Genomic DNA, 9060 nt, shown 5'->3' on the forward strand with positions numbered 1-9060 from the left:
GTTGGGAACACGATTGGATTTTAGCACTGCTTTTCACCCACAGACAGATGGACAGTCAGAAAGGGTTATTCAGGTTCTGGAGGATATGTTGAGAGGTTGTATCATCGATTGTCGTGGAAGTTGGGAGGACTACTTACCATTGGCGAGTTTGCGTACAATAACAACTATCAAGCAAGTATTGAGATGGCACCATATGAAGCGCTTTATGGGCGAAGATGTAAATGCGCCGATGTGTTGGACGAGTTGGGTGAACGACGAGTGCTTGGACCGGAATTGGTGGCGGAATCGAAAGCAAGGTTAAGGCGATAAGGGTCGGTTAAAGGAGGCATCCGATGAGAGCGAAGTCGTATGCGGATTTGAAGCGCAAAGAGATTGAGTTATTTGTGGGGATATGGTTTTCTTGAAGGTTTCCCCTTGGAAGAAAATTTTGAGATTTGGTAAGAAGGGTAAGTTGAGCCCACGGTTTATTGGGCCTTACCGGATTGTTAAGCGGGTTGGACGGTGGCTTATCACTAGAGTTACCACGAAGCGCATCGTATCCACGACGTTTTCCATGTATCCATCTTTGGCGGTATCGATCGACCCAACTCATATCATACCGATTCTTTGAAATCGAGGTACTGGTCGATTTAACTTTCGAGGAGGAACTGTGCAAATACTTGATCGTGACGTCAAGATGTTGAGAAGGAAATCAATTCCACTAGTGAAAGTACTTTGGAGAAACCATGGCAAGGAAGAAGCTACTTGGGAGGCGAGGAGGCGATCGTCAACAGTACCCTCAAGCTGTTTCGATAAGGTAAAATTTCGAGGTCGAAATTTCTTTAAGGAGGGTAGAGTTGTAACATCCCGATTTTCGGGTTTATTCGCGATTTTCAATATTTTGTAAAGATTTTTAAAATTTTGTATTTGGATGTGGAATTAGTATTTTGAGTAGGTAAATGGGCTTATAGAAGGCCCATGAGTTGGCCAAAACCCAGTTGAATATTTGGAATTTTAGACTTAGGAGTTAGGGGTTCTGGTTAAGTGGCCTTAAGTGGAGTGATGGGTAAATTGCATCAAAAATGAGCCTTTGGTAAAGTGGCTAAGTGGCGCCACTAGGGAGCTATGAAGGTGGCGTGTAAGTGTTGGGGAAGACACAGGTTCGATTCCTTTGTTGGCAAATAGATGCATTTATTTTTAGTGCGGGAGGGTAAGTGTTGAGTTGGTGGATTACGCTAGAGGAGAGTTGGATCGGTTTAAGCTGCTTGGATTAAGGAGTGATAAGGGAGAGATTTAAGGGATTGGGATGAGGCTAGGAGTTAGCCGAATGGGGGAATTGAAGAGGAAAATCGGCGGGGATTATGAGGGTAGTATTTGGCACTTAGGGTATTGTTGGTGCCGTTTTCTTCCTTTTACACCTTAGGATTGTTCTTTTCTCTCTTTTTCCTCTCTAGCAAAACTACCACCTCCCTACTCTTCTTCTTCTATTTTTCTTCTTCAAACTATTCATCATACCTACTATTCATCAACACTTTTGCGAATCCACAAAAGCGAAATCCTGTGATCCTTTGCTTGCCGATTTCTTCAAAGCCGAGTTATCCTATATTCTTTTGCTTTTATTAATTTACAAATTATCTTTTCTTAATCTCGGATTCGACCACAATTCTACTTCAAGGTTGTAGCCCGCATTATCATCTCCTTCATCACACAAAAGCCAAAAACCATAGAATTGGGGGCTTATAGCGAAACTTGAACTCCGGAGTCGAGTTTTTACCATCGTTTGAAAGATAAATCGCACAAGATTGCAGAGATCAAAAAGGAGTAAGGGTAAGTGTTCATCATCTCGGATCTGGTTATATTTTACAAAGTTAGGAAAAGCCAAGTCCCTAAAATATAGAGAGGTGTCGAATTGGGCATGTGGCTCTAAAGGTTTTTAAGCGGCGTTTTACATCAATGATTAGTGTATTCTTAAGTGTTGGATTGAAAGCGTGAATCATTGGAGCAATCGGATTGAGCTAGCTATCGATTTTGGCAAAAGGTAAGATTTCAAAGGCTTGTAGGGCGTGGTTCGATCATGGGTGAGTTAAGTTTTGGAGTTTAGTGATTATGGTTTGTAAATAAGCTTTGTGCTAATCAATTGTAGGATATCGGAAGAGATCTCGATGAGCGATCGTCGCAAATCGGTGTGTCTAGAACACCCTTTCTTAGTTCAATTTAACAAAAGCGAAATGCCAAAATTCCGGCATTTCATGGTCATGTGAGTATGCGAATGCTCTCAAGGCATAGAGTAATTGTTAGATCTGCACCGCAAGGTGGTAAGCACGTTCGCATGACGTTTTGGCGTATTTGGAAAAAGGGCTCGATGGGCCAAAAGCTGGGCCCAATGGGCTTACTGGACCAATATGGGTAAGAGATGGGCAAATTAGCACATTAGGTAGATGGTGGAATCAAATTGCATAAAAGCGATAAAAATTCTTGAATTAGCTCGTGCGATGGCGTAGATCACGAAATTACCCCTAAAGAGCAAAATTACCAAATTACCCTAAAGAGCAAAATTACCGATATACCCCTAGGGTTTTAAGTTGGTGAACTACTTGATTGATTACTCTGTATTTTGCATGATATGCATTTATTAATATCATTGCATGGGATTGGGGTATTAATGGAGGAAATCTTGAAAGTGGTTCATCCACGTACTAGAGGCTTTGTCTCAATCGACTGAAATTTGAGTGCGTTCTTTGCAAGCTGTGTGTGTGTGAAATTGGGTGGGTTGAGATATTCCCCACATGGTGTGTAGGGCTGATGCAGGCGGTGTAGTGGTTGGTGGGTTGAGTAGTCTCCCAGATAGGCTTGCATTCATTATTCTTGTTGTTACTCATATTACTGAACTGGGCCTATGGGCCACACTGTTATGTAAAGAGGGGCTAAGGCCGTGCTATTGTATTCTGAAAAGGGCTTCGGCCTACTGTGTACTGTTATCTGAATAGGGCTCAGGCCCAATAGGCTCGAGCTGAATTGGGCTTTGGATGGGTTTATGTATACACTGAGTTTTCCCAAACTCACCCCCCTTCCTCTTCCATCCTTGCAGGTGAGCCCTAGAATTGGTGGACTTGGAGCTGGGCGGGATTCAGAGTGGCCATGAAGATTGATTGCCGATTTTAAATAAGTTTAGCATTTATTTTGGATTATTTTTATTATGCTTAAAGTTGTAATAAGGTCGTTCTTTTTAATTACTTATATTTTGGGGATTATTAAACTGGCTAGCACTAGGGTTCATTTATAAAATCTACTTGTTTTTAAAAGATCACGATGACGCATAAAGTTTCCATAAAATAAATGTTTTCCCAAGAAAAATAAATATTTTAAGCAAACGATTTGCAACCTTAATCATTTTCTTAAGTGGTCATAATCAACGGTTTTCTCAAAATTATACGAGATGTTAGAGTGTGGCAATGGCGGTGTGCATGTCTAGGATTGGATCGAAGAGAGCTTGGACTTAAGCGGTCAAGCGGACTCACCTCCTCTTCTTCTGGTTTCCTACAGTGCGACTTCCATTCACTTTAAACTTACTTTTAAAAGTGTCTTTTACAACACCAACTCACTTTTCCAAACTAAGTGTTTTGAACGCATCAATGTGGCGATCGATCCGGTCATAACATCCAGCCGGGTTTGGGGTGTTACATTTAGTGGTATCGAGCACTGTTGCAACAACTTGGTCGTGGATCGGTCCGAAAATCTTTTAAAAACTTGGGCCTAAGAAGGGTATTTTTGGAAATAGTAAGTTTTTGAAGATGTTCAAGTTTTTCTATTTGTTAAGCGGGTTAAATCAATAGTTTTAAAATAAAAGTGTTTTCAAATGAAATCTTTTTATTTTGGTAAACAAAAACATGGTTTTAATTTTTACATGGATGATAAGGAAGTGGCTGCTTGAATCCCGGCACCAAGTCGTAAGTGATCTTTTACGCTTTAAGTATTTATATGGGAATCTTGTAAATATCTGCGCAGATAGTATTGAGCCTTAGAGATAGAGCTATTGATGATGTAGTATTAGGACTACAAGATGAAACCGTAGCTAAATTATGATTGCGCGAAATAACTCGAAACTCTATCTGTTCATAAGATATTACGTAATAAGCAGTGAAACCGATAAACTAATGTCATAAAATTCGTGTCGGATAAATCGTTATGAGTACAAGGGCTACTCGAGGAAGAGGCCGTGGTTGAGGCCGAGGTAGCACTCAAGTTGGATCTGCGTCATCAGAACACATGCCGGTGGCGGTACGTCCACCACCGATTAATGAAAATGGGAACGTATGACCGGGCTGCGGGGATGATGCTTTGTCTCGAGCCATGTTGAGGGTTTTGGAAAATGTGGCGGAGCTAACGTCGGGCCCATGAATAGGGGTCCATTTATGAACGACTTCGCCAATGAATTTGAGATTTTTAGGCGTATCTGAGTGGCCCCAAATGTGGTGAAATCTTGGTTGGAAGCCACAGAGCGGATCATGGACGACCTAGGCGCTCGGGAGAGTAGAAGTTGAAAGGGCAATGTCGTTCTTTGCGGGATGAAGCGTGTCGGTGGTGGATTCTTGTGAGAGAAGGTACCCCGGTGAGAGGGTAACATGGGAGCTGTTCAAACAAACCTTTAAGGCAAAATATGTTGGAGCTAGCTATGTAGATGCCTTGAAAGGAGTTCTGAACGACTCAGGAAATAAGACCATTCTTTGAATATGAGGCGGAGTTTCTACGATTGAGTCGGTATGCTAATGGCATCGTTTCCCTTGAATCTGGCCTGAACAGACGTTTGAGATGGCCTTAGAGATGAGTTAAGGGTGCTCATAGCTCCATGAGAGAGCGAGATTTATTTGCCTTTGGTAGAGAAGGCTAAGATAGCCGAGGAAGTGAAGCAAAGCTGAACAGAGGAATCGTGATAAGGATCGGAATCGGTTCGGGAGGGATCTTTGGACCATGGTCTGTAAATCGAAATGTTAAGAGAGCTAGGATGGAGGAACGGTTCGGCGATTCCGGTGAACATGTAGACCGCAAGCTTGTGGAGATTGCGGCGAGAATGCATCAAGGAGAGTCTTGGAAGCGTTAAGGGCTTGTTTTCGTTGTGGGTCTAAGGAGCATAGGATTAAGGATTGTCCTAGGAGGGCCACTCGGGCTCGTGTGGCGAACAAGGGGTCTGTCGGCCAAGCTCAACTGTGAGGATGGACCGCCTTGCCAAGAGGTCGTGGACAAGGTCGCGGTGGTAATGGTCGTGGACGTGGGGCACCGGCGGGTATTGGTAACGCGGATGCTCGTCGGCCAGCTTTGGTGTATCTTGCTCGTCGTCATGAGGAGGTGGCCTTTTGATGTCATAAGCGATGCGTTTTTATCTATGGTGTACCTTATATCGCTCGATTGATGTGGGATCAACCCATTCGTATGTGGCATATAACATTTACGGGCATCGGGCGTGCACTTGAGGAGACCGTATGTGGGGTGTCTGTGATAAGTCCTTTAGGTCGATCGGTTAAGGTAGAGAAACTCTTCAAGGAGGTGCCTCTGGAGATTCAAAGCGGGGTTTTCGTGGGGATTTGATGGAGTTACCGTGTGAGGAATTGATTTGATACTAGGGATGGATTGGTTGACCAAGCATAAGGCAACTTTGGATTGTGCAGCTAAGAGGATGGTGTTAAGAAGCGTCAATGATGAAAAGGTTATGATTATTGGAGAACGAAGGATTACTTATCCAATGTAGTATCGGCGTTGAAATCGAGAAACCGATGCGCAAGGGATGCGAGGCATATCGGCTTTGGTAAGTCAAGTGAAATCGAGGATCATTGTGGAGACCATCGAGCTGTTAGGGAATTAGGGATGTTTTTAGGAAGAGCTTCCTAGATTACCTCCCAATCGGAAGTTGAGTTTGGAATCGATTTGTTACCGGAACACTCCAAAGTATCTATTGCACCTTATAGGATGGCACCGAATGAGTTGGTGGGCGAAGGCTCAAATTCAAGAGCTATTAGATAGAGGCTTCATTAGGCCTAGTGTGTCTCCTTGGGGAGCACCGGTCTGTTGTGAAGAAGAAGGACGAACGATGCGCATGTGCATCGATTATCATGATTGAACAAAGCGACAATTAAGAATAAGTATCCACTACCAAGGATTGATGACCTGTTCGATCAAATTAGGGAGCTTCGGTATTCTCAAAAATCGATGTTAGATTCGGATACCATCACTAAGGGTAAAAGAAGGGATATTCATAAGACAACCTTCGAACTCGATATGGACATTATGAGTTTGTGGTCATGCCGTTTGGGCTAACGAACGCACTGCAGGCTTTTATGGATCGATGAATCGAGTATTCCAACCTTACTTGGATCGGTTTGTAGTCGTCTTTATCGGCGATATCTTGGTATACTACAAAGCGGAGGCGAAGCATGATGAGCATCTCCATATTGTCTTGCAAGTGTTAAGGAAAAGGAGCTCTATCTGAAATTTAGCAAGTGTGAATTACGGTTGAGGAGGTAACCTTCCTAGGACATGTGGTCTCTGCCGAGGGGATTAAGGTGGATCCTCGTAAAATTGAAGCGATTCGGAATGGAAGCCACCTAGGTCGATGTCGGAAATTCGGAGTTTCCTAGGGTAGGCAAGTTACTCTGAAGGTTTGTGGAGGGTTTCTCGGTGATGGCGCGCTTTGACAAAGCTCATAAGGAAAGGAGTACCAATTATGCGGACCAAGAAACAACAAAAAGCTTTTGAGCGGTTGAAAAAGGTATTGGTGAAGCGCCGGTGTTGATTCAACCGGTGTGCAGGAAGGACTTCACCAGTATATAGCGATGCGTCGCATGTGGGGTTAGGTTGCGTACTGATGCAAGAGGGCAAGGTGGTCGCTTATGCATCACGACAGCTTAAGGCTCATAAGGTGAATTACCCTACGCATGATTTGGAGCTAGCAGCGGTGATTTTTACGTTAAAAATTTGGAGACATTACTTATATGGGGAGAAGTGCATCATATACACAGATCATAAGAGCTTAAAGTATTTGTTGACTCAGAAGGAGTTGAACCTTAGGCAACGAAGGTGGGTGGAGTTGCTTAAAGACTACGACTATTCGATAGAGTACCACCCAGGAAAGGATAATGTGGTGGCGGATGCATTGAGTCGAAGGGTTGTTACGGATTTGAGAGCCTTGTTCGCATACGATTAAGTCTATACGATGATGGAAGCTTGTTGGCGAGCGCAAATAAGGCCTACTTGGGTGAGCAGATTAAGGAAAAAGCAGTTGAAGGGCGATTAATTAGCTCTTGGTTCCAAACAAATTAAGAGTGGTGAGAACAAGGATTTTGGGTTGAGCAGTGAAGGAGTTACGTGTTTTCGTGGAAGGGTTTGTATTCCAAAGGACCACGAATTGAGGCGATTAATTCTAAAAGAGGCTCATGGTGGACTCGTGCCATGCATCTGGAGGGAATAAGTTATCCGAGACTTACGAGAGGTGTCTTGATGGCGGATTAAAGCGAAAGGTGATTGAATTTGTTGGGAAATGTCCGGCGTGCCCGGCGGAGTTAAGTGAGCACCAAGCTGCCGTCGAGATTACTACAACGGTGAAAATTCCACTATGGAAGTGGGAAAGAGTAACAATGGACTTTGTGAGTGGGTTACGTTTGACACCCACCAAGAAAGATTCGGTGTGGGTAGTTGTGGATAGGTTAACAAAATCTGCTCATTTCATACCTATTCGTACTGACTACTCACTGCAAAAGTTGGCCAAGTTATACGTGGCGGAGCTAGTGCGACTGCATGGTGTGCCAGTGTCAATAATTTCTGATCGAGACCCTAGGTTTATGTCTCGGTTTTGGCAGAAGTTGCAAGAAGCGTTGGGAACACGATTGGATTTTAGCACTGCTTTTCACCCACAGACAGATGGACAGTCAGAAAGGGTTATTCAGGTTCTGGAGGATATGTTGAGAGGTTGTATCATCGATTGTCGTGGAAGTTGGGAGGACTACTTACCATTGGCGGAGTTTGCGTACAATAACAACTATCAAGCAAGTATTCAGATGGCACCATATGAAGCGCTTTATGGGCGAAGATGTAAATGCCGACGTGTTGGACGAGTTGGGTGAGCAGCGAGTGCTTGGACCGGAATTGGTGGCGGAATAATCGAAAGCAAGGTTAAGGCGATAAGGAATTCGGTTAAAGGAGGCATCCGATGAGCGAAGTCATATGCGGATTTGAAGCGCAAAGAGATTGAGTTATTTGTGGGGATACGGTTTTCTTGAAGATTTCCCTTGGAAGAAAATTTTGAGATTTGGTAAGAAGGGTAAGTTGAGCCCACGGTTTATTGGGCCTTACCGGATTGTTAAGCGGGTTGGACCGGTGGCTTATCAGCTAGAGTTACCACCGAGCGCATCTTATCCAAGGCGTTTTCCATGTATCCATCTTTGGCGGTATCGATCGACCCAACTCATATCATACCGATTCTTTGAAATCGAGGTACTGATCGATTTAACTTTCGAGGAGGAACTCGTGCAAATACTTGATCGTGACGTCAAGATGTTGAGAAGGAAATCAGTTCCACTAGTGAAAGTACTTTGGAGAAACCATGGCAAGGAAGAAGCTACTTGGGAGACTGAGGAGGTGATGCGTCAACAGTACCCTCAACTGTTCTGATAAGGTAAAATTTCGAGGTCGAAATTTCTTTAAGGAGGGTAGAGTTGTAACATCCTGATTTTCGGGTTTATTCGCGATTTTCAATATTTTGTAAAGATTTTTAAAATTTTGTATTTGGATGTGGAATTAGTATTTTGAGTAGGTAAATGGGCTTATAGAAGGCCCACGAGTTGGCCAAAACCCAGTTGAATTTTTGGAATTTTAGACTTAGGAGTTAGGGGTTACGGCTAAGTGGCCTTAAGTAGAGTGATGGGTAAATTGCATCACAAATGAGCCTTTGGTAAAGTGGCTAAGTGGACGCCACTAGGGAGCTATGAAGGTGGCGTGTAAGTGTTGGGGAAGACACAGGTTCGATTCCTTTGTTGGCAAATAGATGCATTTATTTTTTAGTGCGGGGAGGGTAAGTGTTGGAGTTGGTGGATT

The sequence above is a fragment of the Gossypium arboreum genome, chromosome 6, assembly GCF_025698485.1.
Source record: "Gossypium arboreum isolate Shixiya-1 chromosome 6, ASM2569848v2, whole genome shotgun sequence".
NCBI classification, from domain to species: domain Eukaryota; kingdom Viridiplantae; phylum Streptophyta; class Magnoliopsida; order Malvales; family Malvaceae; genus Gossypium; species Gossypium arboreum.